The sequence below is a fragment of the Bos grunniens genome, chromosome 6, assembly GCF_055505025.1.
Source record: "Bos grunniens cultivar Pamir isolate PY7600 chromosome 6, Bosgru_T2T1.0, whole genome shotgun sequence".
Taxonomy (NCBI): domain Eukaryota; kingdom Metazoa; phylum Chordata; class Mammalia; order Artiodactyla; family Bovidae; genus Bos; species Bos grunniens.
Genome location: NC_141170.1, coordinates 83954889 through 83981596, shown reverse-complemented (window position 1 = coordinate 83981596; position 26708 = coordinate 83954889). Strand labels below are relative to the sequence as shown.

Sequence of the window (26708 nt, the reverse complement as noted above, 5' to 3'; positions counted from 1 at the left end):
ATAACTTGATTGGGGAAAGTAAGGCAGCAAGTTCAGAAAAGCTCTGAGACAGACTAAAGTAAAATTTCAAGGAACAAATTTGGATTGTCAAGCTTTAGAAGAAAAAGCAATGGACAGAACAACTTGACAACTAGTTTCTATCTTTCACTCTAAAACATCTTATAGCTTGGGTGCTGATGTGAACTTATAAGAAAAGCGTACACAAATAATAATGTTTAGAGGGATACAACATGAAAAGAATCTGCAGGTGTCTCACATGTACTAAAGATGTCAGCAAACGGACACCAAACATGGGCCTGGAACACAGTTCAGGCTGAGTGACTGTGGACAATTCATAGCCTCTCTGACAATTTATTCTCTCATAAATGAACAATTTTTATTCTATATTAAATTTAGCAAGCAATACAGCTTTTTTCAATCTTTTTTTTTCCCTTCCTCCTCTCCCAAAAGAACTCACTATCCCAAATTAGGTATATGTGAATATATATGCATATCATGTAACCATATACAATATGTACCAAGAATTTTGCTTTGTGTGTTTAAAACTAATATAAATGATTTTTAACTCACAATAAATGTATTTCTATCAAATGTCAGCTTCTGCCAATTAGCCACTATTTTTTTAAATGATACAATGAATGGGTTTTTAATGCATTCTGATGCACAAGGGCAAGAATTTCTTTCCTGTAAAACCTGAGAGTGGAACTGCTTGATCAATGAGTCTGCATACCCTCAATTTTACTAGGCATTACCAAAGTGGCAAGGATTACATGTTTATGATTTACACTTTCACAAGAAAGACATGCTAACAATACTTTGCATTCCCACCAAAAGCTAGTAGTGCTAAATCTTAATTTTCATCATTATGAGTACTATGCAATAACATTCCATTGCTTTGTTTTTCCCTAATTATTAATAACATTGAACACATTTTCATGTTTACTTTCCCATGAGTTTCTTCTTTTATAAGCTGCTAGTGTTATGTATCTTTTTTTCTATTATTTTTTTCTATTGGGTAGCTGGTCACGCTACTATTGAATTGTTGACTTTCTTACATTTTCTGGGTAATTAACCAGTTATATTTCTTGCAAACATTTCCCTCTTGACTGTGATTTATTTGTTCATTTAACTTAGTGTGAAAAGTGTTAGTCATTCAGTCCTGTTCAGATATTAATTTTAATTAAAAAAATCAATATTTCCTTCCAAAATTTTCAATTACTTCCTTGAGATTTTTTACTTTTAGGGCCTTGATCTTTCTATTATATACTTAATTAAAATGTATAAAACAAAAATATAAGCCAAAAATATCAACAAATTAATTCACTACCAGGAAATGTGGTGATACAAAAATAACATGTTTAGAAAAATAATTGCTCATTCCAGGAAAAATATTTAAAGGTCAGTTGCTAAAAAATAAAGAAATCTATTCACATAAATAAAAATTAGTGAATGAATACCTGCTATATATATCTATATAAAATGTGTATTACATTTATCATGCATATTAATACCAACTGTATGTGTGTTTGCATTTGTTTGTCTGCTAGAAAATGAGAATACAACAATGGGAATAAATAAATATGATCTCTGTTCTCATGGAACATTCTAAGAAAAATATTTACTAAATAATCTAAATAATCTCATAAATGATTATAAAATAACAGCTACCTTAAGTGCTGTAAAAGAAAGATACATGGCGCTAGGTGAGATTAAAATACTATAAAGAAATGATACTTGGGTTGAGAAATGAAGCTTGGAAAGAAATTGACTAAACAAATCCTTAATGAGGGAGTATTTTAGGCAGAGTGAGAAACAACACACAGAGGTCCCAGTTCTTCTCTCTCTTCCTCCTAGTCCACCAAGCTCCGTAAGCAATGGAACCACCCATACAGGGTTTTGGCTTAGTCTCCTGTGTACTCAGAAGCCAGCCTTGTTCATTTTCATATATCCAACATGAGCCCTAGTGTCTGGCATAGAGTGGATGTTCAATAACTATTGAGTGATTTGAAATAAATTTTCTCAATTTCCTCTATTGTAATAGATGTATTCTTTCATTCTGAAAAAACTGGACAACATATACAACAGAGCTTATACTCCCAAATTAGGGCTTTGCAGAAACATTAAAAATCTATGTACTTATAACCCAAAGTACTAAACAAAATCAAAATAATTTTTATAAAAACTCTATATGACTAAGACGACATGTAAAATTTATAATTAAAAAAAAACAATAATAATAATGGAAACACAAAACCTTTTCCTTTTTTAAAAGGGTGAAAGTTTGGTGAAAAGGGTATGTGTCTACTGTATTCGGCATTTGCCTGTATTAGTATACTTTGCATGTGGCTACAATCACCAGATAAAGTTAAACATTAATATGTTGTGGGAAATCACACAGGAACCAACTTCCACATTGAACTAATAAAATTTCTCTACCAATCCTGTAGGAGTTAATTCACATTACAGAAAAATTCATTGTAGCAGAACAGACTGTACTTAATTGTCTGGTGCCAACTAGATATTGCTTGCAACTCAGAGTTCAGCAAAGGAAACTCCCTAGGCAGGTTAGAGTCATCATGGAAGGTTTCATGGAGTCAGGCCTGTAATGACAGCCGAGATTTGTATGAATGGAAAGGATTAAATGTATATGCTGCGTATGTGAGAGTGCTCTAAGTTACACGATCTTAACAAAGTGGAAGATCTATATCTGGATTAGTAAAGTGTGGTAAGTTTATAGAGGGCCTCAAAAGTCAGGCAGACAAGTTCATATTCACTGAATAATAAAACAGAAATAAAATGCAGTTTTGGAAGGATAAACTGCTATGAGAAAACACCCATTTGGAGGCTGTAAAGAAAATGTTTATTGCTCTGTGCTATATAAAATACAAGATTATCAATAAAACATGACAGCCCACTTGTCAGACCTGTTTGAGTATATACTAAATCACCTTTGCATAGGCTGAATAAAAATACAAACCCTTTAATGTGCTAAAATGAAAGTATGCATGGCCAACACTGTCAATGAAGTGGACCTGCAGTGGGCAAGCATCCATAATCCAATTTTACATGTGAGTCATCTTCAAACATAAGCATAGTAACTTGGCATATTAACCACTGACATGAATTATTTTCTGATTGCTCATGGGGAAAATGATATTTAATTGTCATGATTAAAAAAATGCACATTTCCACTCTACAAATTTACTTATCATAGTCATCTATTATACTTGTGTCTTTTCCACTAGAATTAAAACACTTAGAAGATTTAGCCTCTTTCAGTCACTTTTTGAAGTTTTCAACTGCCTAGTATTGTCTGTTGAACACACTGCATACTTGCAAAATGATTACAGAATATATAATCATTTGGGACAAAAGCCATGACAGACTTAGACAGCATACTAAAAAGCAGAGACATTACTTTGCCAACAAAGGTCCATCTAGTCAAAGCTATGGTTTTTCCAGTAGTCATGTATGGAGTGAGAGTTGGACTATAAAGAAAGCTGAGCATCGAAGCATTGATGCTTTTGAACTGTGGTGTTGGATAAGACGCTTGAGAGTCCCTAGAACTGCAAGGAGATCAAAACCAGTCAATCCTAAAAGAAATCAGTCCTGAATATTCATTAGAGTCATGGGTGTTGAAGCTGAAGCTCCAATTCTTTGGCCACCTGATGCGAAGAACTGACTCACTGGAAAAGACCCTAATTCTGGGAAAGACTGAAGGTGGGAGGAGAAGGGGACAACAGAGGATGAAATGGTAGGATGGCATCACCGACTCAATGGACATGAGTTTGAGCAAGCTCTGGGAGTTGATGATTGACAGGGAAGCCTGGCATGATGCAGTCCATGGGGTTGCAAAGAATCGGACACAACTGAGCGACTGAACTGAACATATAAGGAACCAATAAATGATGACTTATGTCTACAAATACAAACTAGTGACCAATGCTGAAGTATCCAGCCAAAGGAAAAACGTGTACACACACTTACCATGTCAACCAGAAAGGGCTTGTGAACATATTATCCCTCACCCTCTGTGATTATTAAACTGTATGTGAAATTTTGACTTAGATATGGTGCCCAGTTGTTTGGTCAAACTCTAGTCTGGATATTGCTGTGAAAAGTATTTTTTGACATGATTAATGTCTATAAACATTTGACATTAAGTAAAGCCGATTACCTCTAATAATGTGGGTGGGTCTCACTGAATCAGCTGAAGGCCTAAAAGCAAAAACCGACATTTCCTGGAGAAGGAATTTTGCCTCAAACTGTAACATAGAAATCCTGCCTGAGTTTCCAGCCTGCTGGCCTGCCCTACAGATTTCAGATTTGCCAGCCACCACAATCACATATACTGATTCCTTAAAGTGAATCTTCTTAAAGATAAATGATATGAATATGTATACATTTGGTCTGTTCTTCTGGAGAGCTAACTAACTGATTCACTAACTAACTGATTCACCTCTTCCTCTCAAAAATAAAAAAAGGCTAAAACCACATGCATTCCTAGGAAAAAAAATTATAAAACAAATCACTTATACTGATTCCTTAAAGTGAATCTTCTTATAGATAGATGATATGAATATGTATACAATTGGTCTGTTCTTCTGGAGAGCTAACTAACTGATTCACTATCTAACTGATTCACCCCTTCCCCTCAAAAATAAAAAAAGGCTAAAAACACATGCATTACTAGGAAAAATTTTTATAAAACAAATCCCATTATAAGAAATTACATTAATATATATATGTGTGTATTTTTGTGCATGTACATAGACAACAATGACTGATCCAAGTTTTGACTTAATGTCAGACAGTAGTACTCTACAAAAGTAATTTTAAATTCAATGATATTTGTACAAGCACTTAATATGGTTCTGGTGGGGGTGTAAAGTGAATTGACTTCTTCTACTTAAGAGGAAAAGAAAATGCAATCACAGCAGGTCCCCATCTTTTCATGACCACACCAATTTTGGTCTCAAAGGAGTCCTAGGGTTGACTGAGGGCTGAAGAATCCCAGGGCTATGATTACACAACACAAAGGCTTCACATGATTTCTAAAATCACCTCTTTCTCCTAACAGTGACATTATAAAATAACTAAACTGTGAGAACACACCATATACGGCCTTGAAAAGTTTTAAGACAACTTTTCTTTTAGATGGATTAAACCGTAGTTCTTATAGGAGTGTTTCATCTCTCAGTTCAATTCAGTTCAGTTGCTCAGTCGTGTCCGACTCTTTGCGACCCCACGAATCACAGCACGCCAGGCCTCCCTGTCCATCACCATCTCCCGGAGTTCACTCAGACTCACGTCCATCGAGTCAGTGATGCCATCCAGCCATCTCATCCTCTGTCGTCCCCTTTTCCTCCTGCCCCCAATCCCTCCCAGCATCACAGTCTTTTCCAATGAGTCAACTCTTTGCATGAGGTGGCGAAAGTACTGGAGTTTCAGCTTTAGCATCATTCCTTCCAAAGAACACCCAGGGCTGATCTCCTTTAGAATGGACTGGTTGGATCTCCTTGCAGTCCAAGGGACTCTCAAGAGTCTTCTCCAACACCACAGTTCAAAAGCATCAATTCTACAGCGCTCAGCTTTCTTCACAGTCCAACTCTCACATCCATACATGACCACTGGAAAAACCATAGCCTTGACTAGACGGACCTTTGTTGGCAAAGTAATGTCTCTGCTTTTCAATATGCTATCTAGGTTGGTCATAAATTTTCTTCTAAGGAGTAAGCATCTTTTAATTTCATGGCTGCAGTCACCATCTGCAGTTTCATCTCTAGTATTACTCAAAAATGACTAGTGATTTTTAATCTCTAAAATTAATGATGTTATTATTTGGCATAATTCTACATATTTCATAAAGAAATTATTAGCTTTTCAAACTATGAGTTTACTCAAGATGATTATAGAAAAGTTTTGCTTTATTTTTAACACTTTTATTAACTTTTTTCTGAATTTATTAACATGATTTGTCTCCTTTTGTTAATGTGGTGAATTACCTTCATTGTTCTTTTTTTTAATTTATTTATTTTAATTGGAGGTTAATTACTTTACAATATTGTATTGGTTTTGCCATACATCAACATGAATCCACCACAGGTATACGCGTGTTCCCCATCCTGAACCCCCCTCCCACCTCCCTCCCAGTACCATCCCTCTGGGTTATCCCAGTGCACCAGCCCCAAGCATCCTATATCATGCATAGAACCTGGACTGGCAATTCATTTCATATATGATATTATACATGTTTCAATGCCATTCTCCCAAATCAACCCACCCTCTCCCTCTCCCACAGAGTCCAAAAGACTATTCAATACATCTGTGTCTCTTTTGCTGTCTCGCATACAGGGTTATCGTTACCATCTTTCTAAATTCCATATATATGCGTTAGTATACTGTACTGGTGTTTTTCTTTCTGGCTTACTTCACTCTGTATAATAGGCTCTAGTTTCATCCACCTCATTAGAACTGATTCAAATGTATTCTTTTTAATGGCTGAGTAATACTCCATTGTGTATATATACCACTGCTTTCTTATCCATTCATCTGCTGATGGACATCTAGGTTGCTTCCATGTCCTGGCTATTATAAACAGTGCTGCGATGAACATTGGGGTACACGTGTCTCTTTCCCTTCTGGTTTCCTCAGTGTGTATGCCCAGCAGTGGGATTGCTGGGTGGTATGGCAGTTCTATCTCCAGTTTTCAGTTTTTTAAGGAATCTCCACACTGTTCTCCATAGTGGCTGTACTAGTTTGCATTCCCACCAACAGTGTAAGAGGGTTCCCTTTTCTCCACAGCCTCTCCAGCATTTATTGCTTGTAGACTTTTGGATAGCAGCCATTCTGACTGGCATGAAATGGTACCTCACTGTGGTTTTGATTTGCATTTCTCTGATAATGAGTGATGTTGAGCATCTTTTCATGTGTTTGTTAGCTATCTGTATGTCTTCTTTGGAGAAATGTCTATTTAGTTCTTTTAAACTCTTTGTTTTACACTGTTATTTTGAATCTATATTTTTCTCTGAGTTATATAACTAGATTTCCCAAGAAGTAAATATTACTAAAATATATACTTTTCTTATGCTTCATAATTGAAACATTCCTGCTGGCAATAGGTAAAAGAAAAAAATCAAAACAGGTAAGAGAAACAGCATGACATACAGGATGGATAGTACATATACTTTAAAAATGTGAAAAGTAGAATTATAAAGTGGAAATATCCCCCACAACAAGGCCACACAACCATTTCCTACAGTTCATGCACTTGAAATATAGGGAATTTCTGACAAAATGAAAAACTGTGGTACCTCAAATACTCTCCAATTGCCCCTATAAGGGAAGATATAGACAGGTATTGGAGAAGGCAATGGCACCCCACTCCAGTACTCTTGCCTGGAAAATCCCATGGACGGAGGAGCCCGGTGGGTTCCTGTCCGTGGGGTTGCTAAGAGTTGGATACGACTGAGCAACTTCACTTTCACTTTTCACTTTCATGCATTGGAGAAGGAAATGGCAACCCACTCCAGTGTTCTTGCCTGGAGAATCCCAGGGATGGGGGAGCCTGATGGGCTGCCATCTATAGGGTCGCACAGAGTTGGACACGACTGAAGCGACTTAGCAGCAGCAGCATAGACAGGTATACAATTTACCACTCGTGTTACAGTGATAAGTAAATCTATATCATATTAGTGACAGGATGTCTTACATGTAAGCAAATGTGTTTTTCAATGATAACAATCACTTACTGCCACACTGAACATTCAATGGTATGTGTGAGAGTGGAGTACTGGAAACAAGCAGATGTACAGAATGGCAGTCCAAGAAGTCACTAACGCAGCTATAAAAAGACAGAGAAAAGAAGTCTTCCAAGTTCCATTTTCACCAAGTATCATGGACAATATGGGCACTACAATTGAAAACTAAACTGTAGGAGGATAAAAAACATGTTTCATCAACCATTATATACACAGGTACTAGCAACATTTGTTTATTCGGTTGAAGAATTCTGCTATCCTCATGTTACCTCAGATTTGCAAACATGTCAAAATGGATATCTGGGCTATAGAAATTGAGAGGAGACCCCAAATTCCAGAAGACTTAAAATGAACGTGGAGTAGATGTTTGGGATACTTGTTTAACAATATGACAATCCAGTCGGTTCTTTGGCCCCCATTTTCCATATCAGCCTATGCTCCCTTCTTTGAACCTCACTGATACCCTAATGCCCCTGGGACTATATGCCATAGTCCCTCCAGTCCTTTCATTTTTTTCAAGACTTGTGGCCATTTTAGGATATCTGGTTTCAAGTTAAGAACCAAGTAACCTAAAAAAGTTTTTAGTCCATGAAAAAGCCATAGAGAGAAATATTCAAAGTAAATCTTGACATTACTCAAGACAGTGGTTAGCTCTGGGAGTTGCTCACATAAAATGGACAATATTCAAGCTATTCTTAAGCAGTATTCATTTACTAATCAATTACTAAGGATCTTCACATCACTGATTTAGATGAGCTGTTTGAAAAAGAGAACAAAGCACAAAACTCTGCCCTCATTAAGTTTACAATCTAGTGGACATGAAGCATAAGCAAAGAGTAAATTATGATACTTTAAATGGAGATTTGATAGTGATATACACAGCCTGCTATTAGAACTCAGAACAGGCTTCTTACATGGGGCTGAAGTAAGCATCCTTGAACTTACATTTGCATTGAGCCTTCAAAGACTCACAAGAATAAGTCAAATGATGGAAGGTCAGTCATTTCAAGTGAATGATGCAGCATCTGCAATGGCTATGAAAGGCTATGATAAGCAAAAACAAAAACAACAAAATATTTTGCAAGGGAGGATTTCAGCAAGAATCTAGTACCCTGGAGAGCTCCCTTGCCTCAAAGGTGACTAGACAGACTGAGGACTAGCCTGTCGGAAGTGGGGTTGGAGATCTCATCTCCAGAACTTCAAATTTACCAATCTATCCCATGTGGCAACCCACTCCAGTATTCTTGCCTGGAGAATCCCATGGACAAAGGAGCCTGGTGGGCTACAGTCCAGGGGGTCGCAAAGAGTCAGACACGACTGAGCGACTAACACACACACGTACATCCCATATTCAACTAAAACTTTTTGGTATTTAAAACACAGTACATCATTAAATCATTCCCTATATTAGATTCTGGGGTTATGTGTTTCTTTCATTATCATCCAGTGAACCTGATGGTCCTCAGAAATATCATGGAAGGCAATTCTCTCCTACTCTTCACTAGATAGTTAATACTGTAGTGTCTTTATCCTTTCAGCGTTTTGAGCAGGACTTGGATCTGGGACCCTCAAAATGTCCCCATGGGATGCTTCATATTACACTTTCCCTGTAATCAACTTAGACCCTCCCACTGCAGAACCCTTTCAAAAGATGAACTAGTGTTGATGAAGATGTTTCCCAATATCACCATATTTACACCTTGAGGAACACTGTAGGAAATATACCTCAAAGTTAATTTTAGCCACAATGTTGCTGCAAGGTTATATGTTTACTGTACAAATTTATAATGCTTTTTTACGGCCCAATTTAGTAGTCTGTACTTTATTTTTAAAATTACTGCTCAAGGAGGTACATTCTAACTTTTAAGAAACTCATTTATTAATGAATACATTTAGTTTTATTGGGTCTGTCTGCACATAAATATAGTATTAAAAATTGAAAACAAAATCAAATAACTCTGATCTTGAGCTATCTGCCAAGTAGGTAGCATTCCTTTGAAAATTTAGGAATTCTAGTATACTGACCCGTTGGTTTTATTATCAGTTCAGTCGCTCAGTCGTGTCTGACTCTTTGCAACCCATGAACCGCAGCACACCAAGCCTCCCTGTCCATCACCAACTCCCAGAGTTCACCCAAACCCATGTCCATCGAGTCGGTAATGCCATCCAACCATCTCATCCTCTGTCGTCCCCTTCTCCTCTTGCCCTCAATCTTGCCCAGCATCAGGGTCTTTTCAAATGAGTCAGCTCTCCACATCAGGTGGCCAAAGTATTGGAGTTTCAGCTTCAGCATCAGTCCTTCCAATGAACACGCAGGACTGGTCTCCTTTAGGATGGACTGGTTGAATCTCCTTGCAGTCCAAGGGACTCTCAAGAGTCTTCTCCAACACCACAGTTCAAAAGCATCAATTCTTTGGCACTCAGCTTTCTTTATAGTCCAACTCTCGCATCATACATGACTACTGGAAAAACCATAGCCTTGACTAGAAAGACCTTTGTTGGCAAAGTAATGTCTCTGCTTTTGAATATGCTGTCTAGGTTGGTCATAACTTTCCTTCCAAGGAGTAAGCGTCTTTTAATTTCATGGCTGCAATCACCAAGTGCGGTGATTTTGAAGTCCCAAAAAATAAAGTCTGACACTGTTTCCACTGTTTCCCCATCTATATTTTGCCATGAAGTGATGGGACCAGATGCCATGATCTTAGTTTTCTGAATGTTGAGCCTTAAGCCAACTTTTTCACTCTCCTCTTTCACTTTCATCAAGAGGCTCTTTAGTTCCTCTTCACTTTCTGCCATAAGGGTGGTGTCATCTGCATATCTGAGGTTACTGATGTTTCTCCCGGCAATCTTGATGCCAGCTTGTGCTTCTTCCAGTCCAGCGTTTCTCATGATGTACTCTGCATATAAGTTAAACAAGCAGGGTGACAATATACAGCCTTGATGTACTCCTTTTCCTATTTGGAACCAGTCTGTTGTTCCATGTCCAGTTCTAACTGTTGCTTCAGTAAGACATTTCAAAACTTTACATGAAATAAGTTACTCTTAGTCTGCATTTCTAATATTGAACTTGATTTTTATATAGAGGTATGTTTTTCCTTTTCTTAAGCTTCATATCATGTCTTTCAAGTTTTTCCTGAATGTTCTAAATAATATTTTATATTAAAGAGTACTCACTAAACACATTTCATATATTCAGACTTAATGACTTAATGCTCTGGTAATTTGTATATCTATAAATAACAAAAACAATCAAACAAATTAAAATAGTTGAGAAAGAATTGACCAGAATGTCAAAGCCTATATCTGCATTTGTTTCTGCCATGTTTTTATACTTGTTTGGTTTTATTTGTAAATCTTACACTGGTTTATGATGTATCAATTACTGCTACTGCCAAAATCAAGCAAAAAACAACGAAAGAAAAAAAAGCCACAAACAAAAGCAATAACAACTCACTAACAGAATCATAGTATTTAACTTTCCAGGAAAAACCTAACTGCAGTGAACAGATACATAAGAAATATGACACGCTAGTCTGAATTTGCCTGGAAAATCCCACGGACGGAGGAGCCTGGTAGGCTGCAGTCCATGGGGTCGCTAAGGGTCCGGCAGGACTGAGCGACTTCACTTTCACTTTTCACTTTTCATGCATTAGAGAAGGAAATGGCAACCCACTCCAGTGTTCTTGCCTGGAGAAGCCCAGGGACGGGGGAGCCTGGTGGGCTGCCGTCTATGGGGTCGCACAGGGTTGGATACGACTGAAGTGACTTAGCAGCAGTAGCAGTCTGAATTTGGTTGATAAGGAAGTTGAATTAAGGCAGTATACCTGGCTTACCAAACACTTCCTGAACACAGGAATACCTCTAGTTTTCGTTAACAAACAGGGAAAATTAGAGAAGGCATCACACCATCTTTCTTTCTTCAGCTGTCTGACATTCCAACTATATTATATTCAAATAAGGTTATAAAGCAGAATGAAGAAAAGCCAGGTCATCTTGAAATAAACAACTGACTTAGAATTACAGAAACAAACCAGACAGGGAAGAATCTGTATTCCATTTATGTGGATTAAAGAACCACAGGAGGTACATCCTTTTTGAAACAGACTGACATACATAATAAGCATTTACAAAATGTTTGCTGTCAATGATGATGAATGAGTTAGCACTATAGTGGGACACAGCCACACAGAAGATAACATGTAGCAAAATGAAGCAATCTGGTGATGATCAGAACCTGGAACTAGACTTGCCCTTCAGTCTGGAAAGCACAATACAACCCCAGCTGTAAATACTTCCAAGAAGTCCAACCAACCTATATCTGGGGGTGGAGCCATACAGAAGGAGGAAAAGTGAAAGCAGTAACAGATTTTATTTTCTTGGGATCCAAAATCACTGCAGACAGTAACTGCAGCCATGAAATTAAAAGACACTTGCTCCTTGGAAGGAAAACTAGGACAAACCTAGACAGCGTATTAAAAACCTGCCACCATTTTTGACAAAAGTCCACATGTTCAAAGCAAAGGTTTTTCCAGTAGTCATGTATGGATATGAGAGTTGGACCATCAAAAAGATTGACAGCCAAAGAAATGATGCTTTCCTATTGTGGTGCTGGAGAATACTCTTGAGAGTCCCTTAGACAGCAAGGAGATCAAACCAGTCAGTCCTAAAGGAAATCAATCCTGAATATTCATTGGAAGGACTGATGCTGAAGCTATAGTTCCAGTACTTGGGCCATCTGATGCAAAGAGCCAACTCATTGAAAAAGACCCTGATGCTCAGAAAGACTGAAGGCAAAAGAAGAAGGAGATGGCAGAGGATGAGATGGCTAGATAGCATCACCAACTCAATGGGCATGAAACTGGGCCACTCTGGGAGAGAGTGAAGGACAGAGGAACCTGGCATGCTGCATCCATGGGGTCACAGAGAGTTGGACAAGATTTAGCAACAGAACAACAACAATATGCCATAAGAGGTTGGCATCATGAAGGTCTAACAGTGGGTACTGGGAATGAAGCTTACCTCTTAGAGTTGGAAAGTTTTAGAAGTCCAGGAAAGTAGTTACTGGGGACAAGGCAGGGGAGAGTCTGCTGGCAGATGAAAGAGCTCAGGAAATGAAGTGGTTTCACAGGCATAAACCCAATCCTTAAGAAATAAAGAAGGCTCTGTCAAAGAATGTTTGCGCTCAAATGCTATGAGAAATGGTGATACTGAGTAAGTTACCAAGATGCAGGGGAAATATTAACTGAGAAATCATTTCAATTGTAAGAAAGAAGCATTACTAAAAATATGCTATAACATTAGAGCTGGACATCAAGGGTGGCTTGATATTAAGTCCTAAGGTCTCAGACTAGATGCCAAGCTTTCCACTCCATAGAAGAACTGCTCATAAATCAGGGGCATGGCTGAGGGCTCTGGTAAACAATTCCAGTGGCAGAAACAGATTCTGACAAAAAGCTACAAAACAGGCCTTAAGTGAGATACTCAGTAAAACGACCAATCTTTTTTTTTTTCTTTTTGTTATTATGCATCTATTTTTATCCATGTTATTGACTGACTTAAACACATTATGAAATATATAACTCTGTCCATGAGTCTAGCAGACAGCTTCAGAAAAAGCAAATGTAATGCTGACCATGGACTTCTATAGAATCATAATACATAAATACTTCAAAATATTTACTTTGCTTCAAACATTTGAACACTGATTAAAGCCATATTTAAGTAAATAAGTTGAAGATTAAAAGTCAAAAGAAACTAAATTGACAAGTAATTTTTTTTCTCTTGGGAGACAAGTTGAATTAACAGGCTGCCCGAAATATCAGTTTTGTTTGAGCAAAGTATTGAAATCTCTGTGTGTACCTTGCTAAAAGATATGCTGTATATTTCCAAATATGGAGAATATCTAATGTTTGACCATTCTCCACATATAGGCACTCATTCTTAAAACTATACTCGGTTACATCTTAAATTTCCACTAATAATTTGGGAGATTCTGACTAGTTGGGGCAAAAGAATTATGGCACTGAGGGCAAAATATATCAGTACTGAAAAGAGTAATAAAAAGATGGGAATATCAGCCTTACAAGTTCTCCATCACTTATTGCAATCACCCAAGAAGCAACAACAGCCATCACGGAAGACAGGAGCAACAGGGTGAATAATGAACAGCTATTGCTGGGCCCAGAATTAAAACAGGAATAAGGACTGAATACACTCCACACCTTCTATCTACTGATTTCATAATTTATAAATTATTATAATAAAGTATGAATATTTGGTATAAGTAGTTTGGCAGCTCACAGAACAGAGCCTCAGTTTCCTCATCTCTAAAATATGCACAAAATTCTATAATGTTAGGAGAACTGCATGGCATAACAAATGTAAGTGTTTGTCATGGAAGAAGTGCTCAGCACATGATAGTCATTGCTGCTGTTGTTAACAAACATCTCATCGTTTGCAAAATAGAAAGAAAAACAACACCCATATTTTCATATAGTCTAGGGACTCCCTTTAAAATACTTTTTAAACGGTCAGTCTTTGGAAAAACATAAATATCCTTAGAATGAAGGCATACAATTATTCAATATTTATGTGTTGGCCATTGTTAATTCTTGATGATACTGAACCAAACACACAAATACACATAAAATTAAATTGCAATGAGTACCATAAGGAAGAAGAACATGGAACTAAAGCAATATATATAAGGGACACTGATGCAGCAAAGAAGGCCAAGGAAGGTTTCCTTTGGGAAGGGCTGATTGAACTTGTATCTGAAAGGCAGGGGTGGGGGAGTCCTGGGGGTGGGGGGCCAGGATGGAGGAAGAAGAAAGGGAGAAGGATACTAAGAGAGATATAGGATTTGAACACATTATCTTTATCTTGAAAGACATACAGATGTAATCTAAAATTCTTTCAGCAGTAAGAACATTTGAGAGAACATTTCACACTTGTGAAGCTATTATTGTGCAGCTAAAATAACTGTAATCTTATACAGAGAAAATGATTATAAATGCCAAGACCAAAAATATCACATAAGAGTCAACAAAACTAAAGACGGTCAACCTTTGTACACTGTGCATATTTTTTTCTTTATAAATGACTACCAATAAGGTCAGCCTGAGCTCATTATTGTCCAGTTAAATTCTACACTGATGTACTGCTTCCCTAATCAACAACAAGGAGTTACAAAGTCATTTAATTTTTTTTTAAAAGAAAAAAGCTCAATTAAGATGAAATTCTTCTGATGGAGAGTACAATACTTTCTACGTCTAAACTTTCAAAGCCTAGTTATCTCTACCAGTTGAGGAAAGTATTTAGATATAAAATAGGTGGAAGACATGGCCTTCAAATATCACTATAAAATACTCTAAGTTAGTGGTTCTCAAACTTTAGTATAAGAATCACACGTGTGTGCATGCTTAGTCGCTTCACTCATGTCCAACTCTTTGAGACACTATGGACCACAGCCTGCCAGGCTCCTCTCTCCATGGGATTCTCCAGGCAAGAACACTGCAGTGGGTTAAGCTGCCCATCTCCAGGGGATCGTCCCAACCCAGGGATTGAACCTGTGTCTCTTATGTCCCCTGCATTGGTAGGCAGGTTCTTTACAACTAGCACCACCTAGGAAGCCCAAGAATCACACAGGAAACCCCAATGCAGAGTTTCTGATTCAATCATTTAACGGAATTGCATTTTAACAAGTTCACTCATGCTATTGTCCAGGGAACGACATTTTGAGAATTACCACTCTAGGTTAATAATTTGCCATTAGATAACAGAATGTTTCCTTATAAATGACCTTCAGATTTTATTTAGTATCAGAACACAGCTACAGTGTTCAAGAATTGTAATAAGTTTAATCAAAATTTTTAAATTGTTATTACAGTGTAAATAATTAAAAAACAACAAGTATATTTTTAAGTTAGTCTAAATATAGAGCCAGGAATTTTCCAAACAGCAAACTATCTGTCAAAGGTCCAAGCAGAATTTCTTTTAATTGTAATATAATACCACATACCCTAGGAAACATTTTCAAGCACCGCTTTTTTTTTTTTTTTTGACATTTTGTTTAGCCATGAAAATAGCTTAAAATGAAATGCAGTCATTTAAAGTAAGAACTGATAACAATATCCTGGTACTGTATCAACTGCAGATTAAACTGGTCAGCTTTACATTTTTATATTATATTTAAGCTACCTTTTGAAGTATGTTTCCTTTGTTAGTGTCTTTCATCAATCTCCTCATCTTTTCTCTCTGCTTCTCCCACTGCAGACTTCATGTTTTATTGTTAAATGACACTCTCACATAGTGAAGATTATATTGCTGATAAAAGCATATGTCCTCAATATAGAGCAAATAGATGTTGTCACTATCCAGTAGGGAAATCATGCAAAAGCTGTCAGTCATACAATGGGAGAGATTACATTATCAAAGTGATACACCTGTGACATATTGTCCAAAACCAAACTCAAAAGAGACCAATTAACAGATATGCTGGTCTGTACTTTGACTACATTGGAAATCATCCCATTCCTGCATGAATAGAAATTGGTGATTTAATAGGATTTTCATTTCAGTAATGACTTATCTATTCACTGTCAACAAAATATATATGTATATATATGTCTTTTAATTCAACTAAACTGAAAGTACTTCTATTCTGTTATCTACTGAAAGTCATATCTAATATTTGTACTATTTCCTTACTATCACCATAAAATACTTCTGAGTGTCATATTGATTAGACAGGTTCAATGTCAATTCAGATCTTACCTCTTGTGTTCTTAAAATGGAGGAATGCATTCTAAACAGTTTTGTGTTTGTATAAAAACAAAGAACACGTAACTCAGTTAAAAATGCACACTCTTATAAACAGAGCACAATCTTATTAGTAATACATTTACCAAAAGATAGTTAAAACATTTTTTAAACTGTTACAACTCTAAAATTGTTCCCACAGGTCCTACATCATAGCTATATATTCATGAAAATAATGTAAGGATAGATTAACTATTATGCAAGTGCATTCTAACAACTTTAAAACAAAATATGATAGAAAATATGTTAACAAGGTATACATTTTATATGAATAAAATATTAAGCATTCAATGACTGCTCATTATTTATACAGTTGTTCTTTTACATATCTCATCCTCTTTTCTTTAGACCAAATCTAAGGAGAGTTGATTAAGGATATAACTTGAACACCTCACTTCATGTACATTCCAAAATTCAACACTTTAGTGTGATGTGGTATATTTAAATATTTAGGGTAAGCATTCTCTACTTACGTATTTTTCTAATATATAGAGAGTATATTTTTCACTAAAAAGCAAGATAAAAAACTTGTCTTCTTAGGCACAGAAATATTTACAACTAATTCCAAAAACACAGTGTACAGAATGTTGTACATCAAAAACAGACTCACCCTGCACTTTGTACAACAAATTCAACCACTTTGCAATATCAAAAGCTATTTCAAACAAACTTATCTTTCTCATACCTTTTGCTCTTTTCTACAATTTAAGGAGACTTGCATTTTATATTTTATATTCTTATCCACAAGTCACTAATCCTATTTATCCGTTAGGATCAAAACCAAGGAAGTCTTACCTACCCTAGAAGCCTTTTCAAACAAAATTCAGTATGAAATGTTATTGTCATGCTCTGAACTCCTGCAGTCTTCATTAGACATGCAATCTCTTATTGTCAAGGTTTGTTAACTGTTCAAGCATGAACATCGGACTTTCCCCAACTGGAGAGTAAGCTCCTGAAGGGCAGGAGGCAAAGAATTCTTACATTCCTCCACAATACCTAGATAGTGCCTTGCACATGACAGGCTCTTTATTATGAATACTACGTTGCATAATAAAATGCAATAAGGAGGCCAACATCTATATTATATACATTTTTTTCATTTTCAACTTCACGACAACGTAAATCAACATTCTATAGTATAAAAATGCATCATTAAATAATAAAGTTGCTAATTCTCTGATGGTGTCAAAAAAATATTAATAAGTATGACTATTTAATGACTACAATAATATAGCCCATCAAGTACCTTTTAAAATTCCCCATTACTTCTACATTCCAATGATTCAAGAAAGTTAACAACCCTCAGAGCCAGGGTGCTCAGTTCATGTTTTAATGTAATATATAAAACTACACATGCTTCAGTGTTAAAAATGTATTTTAACCAATACAAATCTAATCAAATCAAATAAATCTTTAACTCTGCTTTGTCTTCAAAACAAACAGAACTACTAAGGAAAGCTACTTTCACACTGGAAGAAAACATCAACAGTTGGCATGTTTTGATCAAAAAAGGAGCTCCTTAATTAATACTAAATGAAAACCACTCTGACAGTAAGTTGGTCAGTTCTCTTTCTTCCTGAAATTATTGAACTGGTTGTTACAACATAGAATTTCAATGTTTTAAAAACATTGTGCCTGACAGCTGCTTAGAGACATCCAAATTAAAAATAATGACACTATCCTACTATATCAGTTACAACCTAGTAGATGGTTCTATGAAAACACAGATTTTTCATAGAACAAACATAAATTTGCTAAAACGCAGTTGGTATACACTATTCTAAGACACCTCTCTAAGCTTCACGTTACGTCTGGAATTTTTGTCTGTTATAAAGCAAACAGGAAAAGAAACTGAAACAAACTGTGTTGTGGACTAGACTAAAAGTATTTTAGGTCTTTTCTTAATAGCTAATTTTAATTCTAATTAGCAATAATCAATACAAACGCACCTAGCTGTCTGCTTCTCTTTCTTCCCCAAGGCTTTTAATAAAACCAGTTTTATGGTAAAATGTGTGCACATTATGTTAACAGCCTTTCTTAGGGGTATAAATGTGTTCGATATCTGTGGGAAGGTATTCAACTGTAAAGATATTAGAAATGAAAGCTGTTGAAACCAAGTAGATGTTTTGTCTGTAAGTATTATTGGTGGCCTGAAGAGGCAAGAGACGTGATAAGTACACACAAACATAAAAGGCAAAGGATCAGTAACTTGTAAAAAGCATGTTTTTTTCTACCTGTAAAATGGCAAGTGATTTTCTGACTTCCTTCATCTCATATTCAAGGTCCCACGAGAAAGGGGGTGGGGATGGAATGGAAAGCAGAATTGCTTCTAATTCTGAGAAAGAAGAGGGGAGAGAGGAATTGAGATAGAGGAGGAGAGGGAGACAGAGAAGCTCAGGAAACACGGAAGGAAACCCCGAGAAATTTCACAACTCTTTGCCATAAATAGCCTTTCTTCTCACTCTGGATCCCTCCTCCTTTACATCAGCAAGGCTCAGCCTCCACGCGCAAAGCAGCACCATTCACAAATCCCTCCATCACCCCATCGCGCAACCCTGCCCCTGACAGCACTGCGTGTACGAGTCCCCGGGACACAACCCAGAAGGTGGGGGGAGGCGGAGCAAGGGGACACCTGCGGTTTCAGCTCGGGACTGATTTTCTCTCCAGGTGAACCAACGCTGTGATTAGTCCAAGGGCGAAAACACACACACACACAAACACACCCCTCCCTAGAGCCCTGGATGCGCCACCACAAAGCAATTTGTTCACACTAAGTCGCTGCTGTTCCTGCCGCCGCTGGGGAGGGTCTCGCCTCCAATCCAGGAAGCCAGCGCCGGAGGACGAGAGAGCGAAGGCAAGGGGCCGTCCAGGTTCCGGCACTGCGGCTCCACCAGGAGCCCCGGGCTCCCCGCCCCCTTTCCTCTTCCCCCTTCCCCCTTCCCCCTCCCCGCCACCGCCCCCACCCGGGCTCCCGCAGTCCCTGGGGCCAGCGCTGCCCGGACGCCTCTACCTGAGGGACGAGAGTGGCGAAGGAGGGGAGCGGCCCCGAGCTGCTCCAACTCTTGCCTCCTCGACCGGCCGCGCTCCTCACCGCCCCGGAGCGGCGGCCGCAGCCGCGGTGATCCGAGCGCTCAGGAGCGCGGAGGAAAAGGCCACGCAGCGCGCGGAGAGTCGCGGGCCCGCAGCGAGCGAGCCCTTCCGCCTCCCTCCCACCCCGCCCGCCAGGCCAGGTCTCCGCGCCGCACACGCCTGGCCCATGGCCGGCGCCCCGGGCCTGGGCGGGGGCTGCCCCGGGGCGGCCCGGGCACGGCGCCGTCACCTGCCGGGCGGTCTTCCCCGCGTCCGCCCGGGGCCGACCCCAGTGTCGCGGCGACGCGAAGCGCGACCCGCCGGGTGCGGGGGCACTGGGGGCGTTACTACCTTGAGGGCTCCGCGCCGCTTGTTAGGCTCCTCCCGGGCACTCGGGGATTTATGTCTTCGGGGCACGGGACTGTCTTTCCCGGTCCCCTTCCTCTGCCCTCCCTCCCCTTCTCGGATGTTGGGCTCCTTCTCTCTACTCCCAGTTGTACAGAGTAGAGCTGCGTTATTTAATAATCCTCCTGCTCCTCCTGCCCGCTCCAGCAGAGCTGCTCTGCCTGAGCCACCGCTTCCCAGTCAGTCATGTTGTGGAGAGAGGGAGAGAGAGGCGGATTGGCAGTCGGTCGGCGACTATTTGTGGTGAGAGAGAGAAGAGCAGAGCAAGGGGAGAGCAGGGGAGGGACGTGGGGAGGCGCTTCCAAGTGTGTGAGTGCGCGGAGTGTGACTGAGTGGGGGACAAGGGAACCACCTCTCTGGCAGGCCGCGCTCCCAGACTGTGAGGAGGGCGGCGGCGAGCGCTGCCTTTATAAGGTCGGGGTTGGGGGAGGGGTTAGACCGGGGCCGGAGGGGTGGGGGCGGGGGCTCCGAGGGCGGCGCCCGGCCAACTGCGTCCGCGGGTTACCACGCATGCATACTCACGCATTAACGCGCGCACACCCTGTGCTGGCCGGTTGCTGAGTTTTCGTTTTAGGGGTAGCCGTATCAGACCATGCTGACTTGGCTTTCTTCTTAGCCCATCTTCGTGCATGCAAAGAGTCCAAGTGCACTGGCAGGTCAAAACTGGGGAAGGGAGGAAATCTGAAGCTCTGCGAAGAGGACGCGTTAATAGTGAAAATGCACTGTATATTTTCTCTCCAAACCACCGATATAATAATTGTGAGATTCTTCGTCCTCTTTTCCTTCTCACACAGCCTATTCACATTCTGACACGTCTCTCCCTCAAAGACAGCAAGGAAAGAAACCTGACTTCCTTACTCTAAGCCCATGATACCTCCCAGCAAATATTTACAGTCATCAACTCGTCTGTAGGATAATGAAAGCATTGGGACTGTGACCTGGAGAGGAACTTGTGTTGTTACACAGATGGTCCTCGACAACACGGGGATTACAAACAAAACCAGTTACCATTTTGACATCATTTGACTGATGGCCCTCTGAAGAAATTTTGCCAGTTTAGTGATGGAGAAGACTTCTGATGCATGATGCTGTTGCTTACCTAATTTATTTTCCCTTGATCCTCTCTCCTATTGCACTGCTTCATTTCCTTTTAGATTTGCCCTGAGTCCTGAACTCTCCCATTCATCCCTCTTTATCTCCACTCCTGTATATTTATGTCTTTAGCAGGAGGCAACACAGCAGAGGGAATGCATTTAACTCTGCGTGTGTGTGTGTGTTCGTGTGTTGAAAACATTTTTTAGCCAATTCTGGTGGCTTGTAGGACTATTTCTAGATAGCAAATGCATTCCCAGTGTTGAGTTTGTACACCTGACACTAACTAGACTCCTGCTCAGATTACATCATTTTGTCATCTGGTGGTCCTACTGTATTGGCAAACTGCTTCCAAGAATCAAGCAATCTATGCTTCTTTCAAGAGTGTGTGCGTGTGTGTACACGCACACATAAATAATTTGGTCACACTCTGACTTGTGAAATGTGGATATATTGAGTGTAAAAGCAAATTGTGCTTTTTGAATGAGTATTAGTGGTCGATGTGTATTTTGATATGGGGACAACCTCGCTTTGGGGTGATAACTGTGGGAAACTTTTTATCATAAATGTGCCACAAGGAACTTAAGAGCATCTAGAAGGCTATGTTTGACAACTCGGTTATTATATCTTCTCTCTTTTTTAGTAGCTATGACCATAGGCAGAGGAGCCTGCCAGGCTACAGTCCATGGGGTATCAAAGAGTCTGACATGATTTAGTGACTAACCAACAACAGCATGGCCATTGCTGCATTCCTTGGGTTTTTGGAGTGTGCTGGTTCATAATATATTCTCCATTTATTTTACCTTTACCATCAATTTTCTTTTTCCCTAATTCTCCCACATCTCATACAAAGAGTTTAGAATCCATTAAAAGTGGCTTAAGCTTATAATCAAGAAAGGGCAGCAAAGTTGGGGCCAGTAGACAAATACATCAATAACATAAAAATCCAGGGCATGAGAGCTCCTTTGATCAAGCACTGTTAAACAGATACACTAACAAAGGTCATTGACATTTAATGTGTGTAGGCCCTGTGAAAAACCTATTACCCTTCCTTCAATTATATAGGTCAGGAAAATCAGGTTTGGGGAGGGTAGGTAGTTAACCTTTGGTCATATACAAATTAAGCGGTGCAGCTGGAACTCCGTCTGCCTTACACTGCTGTCTGTACCACTTCCTGCTCAGAACACCTGACTTAGTTAAGTCTTACAGTTTCTTTATAGCTTTCAGTAACTATGAAATTAGCTGATCCACAATCTCTCTTCATTTTCCTTCTGCTTCTCTCCTTTTTTATAGTGCAATACCAGTTTACAAAAATGTCCATTTTTTTTTAGGGTCTCCCAGGTGGCACTGCTGGTAAAGAATCCACCTGCCAATGCAGGAGATGCAAGAGAAGCAGGTTAGATCCCTGGGTCGGGAAGATCTCCTGGAGTAGGAAATGGCAACCCACTCCAGTTTTCTTGCCTGGAAAATTCCATGGGCAGAGGAGCCTTGTGGGCTACAGCCCATGGGGTGGCAGAGAATCGGGCACAACTGAACAACTGAGCACAATGAGCACAAGGATTTAAAAAGCCTTTACTACTTGGATTTGTAGATGAAAAAAGTTAGGAAACTTTTCCCCAAGGTCCTTACAAAAGGAATCCTGCTATCACTGCAAAAGGATATTTTGTAAAAGAGATAGTCCTGATCTAAACTTTGAACCTAGGAAACAAGTATATGGTTTATTTAAGAGCTAAAAATAGGCATTTAAGAAAAAAGGTTTTCCCCTTTAAGGATGATGCTCAATCAAGTATTTGGTGGTTTTATTATTTCAGTTTCCTATTCATTTGTCACCAATAATGACAATTTATAATCACTCTGTATAGTTCAAAATTATGCATTAGGCCAGATATTTCAAAGGCACTTTCGGTAGCCACAACTGATTGTAATTTTCACACTCTCAACTGGATTAATAATTAGTGAGAACCATGAAAATTTGTCAATTGCTTTGATTTATTAAAGTATTAAATAAAGCCAACATTTCTTGCTTAATTTTATAATAATTTTGCTTGCCAAATAAATTCATATACAGTCAACCAGTAAGACATATGGAAATATGTAACCTAAAATACACTTCTGAAAAGTTGGTTCATTTTCACTTTCATATTTTGTTGAAAAAAATCTGTACTAGGAACCCTATTTATAAATTATAATGAACAACATTTCAGATGTTAAGTATATGAATTATTCTCTTTTATGATTGTTTAATGTTTCATGTAGGATTTCCCACTTTGCTGCATTTTCATGATACAATTTTTGTTGTGATAGGAAAACAGAAAGTTAATGACTCTTTCCAATTTGTTCATTTTCATCTCCTATGCTTTCTGCTGTTTGGTTCCCAAGTGTATTTAACTGGCAAGTTCAATGACGATTTGGCATTGTACCATTTGATGAAAGCAGAAAATTTAGGTTGCCAATTACATATGTGCCCCTTATGTGCACTGATTTCCCACTGAAGTGAAAAGCCAAATTATAAATTTTCAGTAGTAGTACCTATAAAGTAAAATAAGTGCCTAGGGAAGTAAAGGAGATAATTTTTCCTTCCAACCCTATAGCTATAATAAAAATCATACAATGTTTCAGAAAATGAACTAACTGTAAAACATTTGCAAACAATGTTTATAGACGAAGTCTCAGAAAACAAATTTAAAGTTGCATTTTTTATGTCCTAGTTATTTTATCATTCTTTCACTTCATATACTACCATGATTATCCAATCATTATGAAGAAAGTTAAATCATGACCATTTCTCCCCTTTGCTTTAGCCTGATAGAATAAAAGAAATACAATGAAAAATTTTTTGAATATGAAATTAACATTTAGAATTTTTTCCATGTCTTTTTGTGACAACTGTTATAAAATTAAGGTGGCATTATGGGTACCTTAAAGCAATAAGAGCCTTTAATGGAGATTCAGACTGGAATTTGCACTGGATTCAACACCAAGGACTGGGGCAGAAATTGTGACTGAAGAGAGGACTGATTCAACGGTAGTTTGGGTTCCAGAGAGCACAGGAAAAACTGTTTTAATATGGCAAACTCTAAATTGGGGCAACCTGTCAGGTAGACAGGGCCCTAGTAGAAAAAACATTAAAATAGATTTTTTTTTTTTTTTTGTAAGAAATCTGGTAGTGGCTCATATAACTTGGTAAACTGTCTTTTTGCAACAGAAATTCTGCCTGGTGACAGGACAGCAGGATCTATCACTGCCCTTGTTCTATAGAGGAAACTAACAGGCTAGGCAGGTCAACTGCCCAGGATTTCAGAAAGGAATCCTCTCCAGAAGCTATGCCCAGAGGACTGCGTCCAAATACTCGCTGCATGAGCTGTCTTTGATCTAGGAACTACACAGACACCAAGGATTCAGCCCATGGGGCAGATGTGGTTGCAAGACTATTAAGGTGAAAGTAAGTCACTGTCCTTGTCACTGGGCTACCATATCCCAGGTTTATAAAGCGATCTAATTCTAAGCCCATTTAATGTGCTGACTGGATGGAAAGCAGAGTATTTGGAGAGGCATCACTTACCAGCAACTGTAGAAATCCTTAATTTCCAGAAGAGACTATCCAATTTAGAGAGCTGAAAAGTTGAGGTGCCAGAAGGCAAGGAGAACTGAGACCATCAAGGATGTTCTCTGAGACACCTCTCAATTATTTAAGGAGGATCAATTGTATTAAAAAATGTTTATCAACATGAAACCAAAGGAGTCTTTATAAGCAGATTCACCAGTAGAGACTTTTACTGGCATATAATTTCCTTATCTTTGTTTCTATTTCCAAATGTGATCGATGAGATCTTATGGAAAATAATCTCAGGCTTTCTTATCTTCATATGAGGTAATTTTCATGTTTGAATACTTGTTTTGTTCTGATTGCAATATTAAAAAAAATTTAACCCAATTAATGGTTCATTTGTTGATGTCTATGAGTTTCATCTATCAAAGAGTTTTTTTTCATTGGACATTTGAGTTGTCCTATCATGACTGTCCCCAGGCATCTATGTGTTTGTAGGCATTTCATTAAAATAAATAGAACTTGACACCTTTTTTTACAGAAATCATCAGTTAAATTATATCTTAAAATAGTATATTGATAAAACCTGAAACAGTAACATTAAATCTATGGGAATCATATAAATAGATCTAATTATAACAATAGATGGGCTATAACAAAATTGAAATAGTACTCTTTGCTATTTAGATATATAGTAAAAAATAGACAATGATAATAAAATAATCTAAACCATATTAAACCAGTACTTAAGCAGGTTGGAAACTGGTCTTGCCATCTGTCAGTTTCTATACTGGCAGTTTCACAAATGAGATGTCTTTTTAACAAAACATCACAGCAGGAGATACAGACATGTGAATTGTAATTAAAATGTGAAAAATGCATTTCATGGCTTTTGTCACTTATATAAAGCTTCTCTTATATTGTGAAATTCTACGCTTAGGAAGTTACACAAGATGGAATTAATTTTTAATTTACCAAATCTATACATTGTTGACCATAATTTTAATTTCACTAGTGAATGCATATGCTATCATAAATTGAATTGTGGTTTCCTTATGTCTGGTTCGCACAGTAATGAGATTCAATTATTTTTTAATCATCCAAATGTAGAAGATGGAGAGGAATAATTTGTATTTTTCCGTTCAGTCTAGATCTGCTACAGACTAATGTTACTGCATCATATTTACTTATCATTATATTCTGTAAATAAAAATGATATTGAATTGTATTCACTTTCTGAGAACAATAAACCTAAATGAGTACTTAATTCTGTAATGAAGTAGTTGCCTAAATTTTGTATAATAGTTTTTCTGGTTTCATAGCATTTACATAAAATACAACCAAAATACACAATGCAGGAAATGTTAACCATAGTTAATGCTACATATTTCTATATATTGAACAAGTGTTCAAGAAAGTGGTAGCATAATTCAAGTTAACGACATATTAACTAAGCTTAAAATAACACATTTTCACTCAAATAGATCTTAATTTTATTTTAATTCTACATAACATCTTGAATGTTTTCTAGAAATTTAAGTTAAAGTTAGCATGTCTTCTTGACATTTGTCATTATGGAACTTATTGTGTGTGTGTGTGTGTGTATCCAAACACATTCACATCCCTGACTTACCTTTAGAGTTGCGATGATGCTTTTCTTTATACTGTCATCACTTTTAACTTTCCTTCAAATGTTAATATTTTAACAAACAAAATGGGTTTTGAGATAGGAGTGAATCATTAAATCACTATGTAATTATATGTTTCAAATACAAAATATGCCCTATCATTTTAATGCACTTCTTACAGTGAGACATCAAAACTGTTGTGATGAAGTGGTGAGGATTATGTCCCTTCTCGAACCTGAGCAGACTTTTGTGACAGTCTCCACCACTAAAAGAGAGTAAAAACCATGTTATATACTTTCCTAGGCTAGGTCATAAAACTTCCATTTACTGTATCCTTGTTCCCAGGGACTATTACTTGTAGAACATAATCACCTGCTGTTCAGAAGC

The 26708-nt window shown here is 38.1% G+C and overlaps 1 protein-coding gene across 39 annotated transcripts in view; it reads right to left on the bottom strand.

Annotated features, from left to right (window-relative positions):
• The window catches only part of CCSER1 (coiled-coil serine rich protein 1), a 1487998-nt gene extending 1467859 nt beyond the window's left edge, over positions 1-20139 (bottom strand). For 33 of the 39 annotated variants that reach the window (XR_015165660.1, XR_015165661.1, XM_086406508.1 and 30 more), the window contains exon 1: positions 20001-20139. The gene's annotated coding sequence lies outside the window, so the exon portion shown is untranslated. Of the gene's footprint in view, positions 1-18814; positions 19265-19590; positions 19727-20000 lie in introns of those variants that run through there. The other 6 variants (XM_086406509.1, XM_086406528.1, XM_086406521.1 and 3 more) reach the window with 2 other exon arrangements.
• Positions 20140-26708: the final 6569 nt, after the last annotated feature.